The sequence below is a fragment of the Colobus angolensis genome, unplaced genomic scaffold, assembly GCF_000951035.1.
Source record: "Colobus angolensis palliatus isolate OR3802 unplaced genomic scaffold, Cang.pa_1.0 Scaffold10, whole genome shotgun sequence".
NCBI classification, from domain to species: Eukaryota; Metazoa; Chordata; class Mammalia; order Primates; family Cercopithecidae; genus Colobus; species Colobus angolensis.
The window spans coordinates 1,092,772-1,094,586 of record NW_012110919.1 but is presented as its reverse complement, the minus strand read 5'-3'; positions in this window follow the sequence as shown (position 1 = coordinate 1,094,586).

The following is a 1,815-nucleotide window of genomic DNA, read 5'->3' as shown; positions in this document are numbered from 1 at the left end:
ATGGCTACTCAACTCAGGCAAGTAAATGATCAGGTTTTGACAGGGAGTTAAAAAGAAAAAGATGATATTCTGTTCCTGTGAAAATAGTATGACGATATAGGATGAAGGGAAAGTGTCTCTCAGGACAAAAGGAGGAGACGAGAAATCTAATTACACACACACACACACATTAGCTTTCAACATTGATAACCCACCTGCTTCTTAAAAATTTTAAAGAAATTATTGAGTCCAAAAGAAATAGCTCTCATACTTACACGTTTTCATTTAACAGATAGTTGACTCTTCTGCCTTTACAGCAAAGCAACACAATTTCTTCTCCATGTCTGACATGTTACCAGTTCATGACCAAATAATGAATAAATAGCTGCAGACAAGTAATTCTCAAGGGGGCCTCAAGGTACATCTTGGATGTTTGTGTTAATAAGTCTAGTTTCAAAGTAGAACTGGCAATCTCAAAAGAAATCGTTCTGAGCAATTCAAATCTCCAGTCATTGCAACAGGCAGCTCCCCACAAGTGTTTTGCTAATCCTAACCATGACCATATAATGCAAAATGTGATGTGAGTATAACAATCTACATTGGTTGAACATTTCAAAGAATGGCCAAATATGGTTCATTTTACCTATGAAAATTCAAACTAATTATTGCCTCTAATCACACCAGCTCTTCAGCGAAACTAATATTAGAAAATTCTTCATCAGTGTTCCATCTTTTCTATTTTGCCACATATTTGCAACTTTTCATCAGAAGACCTTGAGCTTATTCTATACGTGATGGTAGAAGGGAGAATCAAAGGGTAGATGAGAAGCCTGTAATACCTACTGGGATTCAACTCTTGTTTATGCAAAGCTTGCAATAACTCACCTATTGGTTAACATAGCTGTTCATTTCTCCCATCATGTAATATTCAAATATGGGGTGTGTGTGTGTGTGTGCGTGTGTGTGTGTGTGTGTGTGCACGCGTTGGGAACTGAAGGCGAGAGGAAGACAAGTGGTGATGACAGAATTTAAAAGTAGAATCCTAAAAGGTATGTCTCAAATAATAAAAGTGATTTATATAAAAGTGATAAAGCTTGGTCATGTCTCACCCATTTATAAATGAGTTGAAAGGAGTCCAGAAACCTCAGTGACTTTCCCAGCACAAAATGGACAAATGAACTGTAAGAGTTAATTTTTATTATCTCCAGGATTATGAATCACCCTTATACATAATGATTTATCAATTTGTACTTAATCGGCGGTTTTGCAGATGTTTTGGATCTACTTTGGCAAATGTTTCATTACTCCAACTACATGATAAGCTCCTACCAGTCACAGTCGATTTGCCCTGTTTTCACTGTTTCTTCTACAAGAGGTTCGGGCTTCTAGTAAACCCATTGCCCAAGTGGTGAACATAGTACCCAACAGGTAGTTTTTCAACCCTTTCCCTCCTCCTTTCCTCCACTCTTTTGGAATTCCCAGTGTTTATTGTTCCCATCTCTGTGTCTCTGTGTACCCATTGTTTAGCTCCCACTTACATGTGAGAACGTGTGGTATTTGGATTTCTGTTTCTACACTAATTCACTTAGGATTATAGCCTCCAGCTGCATCTATGTTGCTATAAAGGACATGATCTCATTCTTTGTATGCCTGTGTGGTATTCCATGGTGTACATGCAACACATTTTCTTTAATCGATCCACCATTCATGGGCATCTAGTATCAGAGACTATAATGGAAATCTACTTTCTTGACAAGTAACAGTTCTGATTCACACCTATTTTATCAGAACATGCTATCAGAAAATTCTCCACCTCTCATCTCAAATGAAATTCTA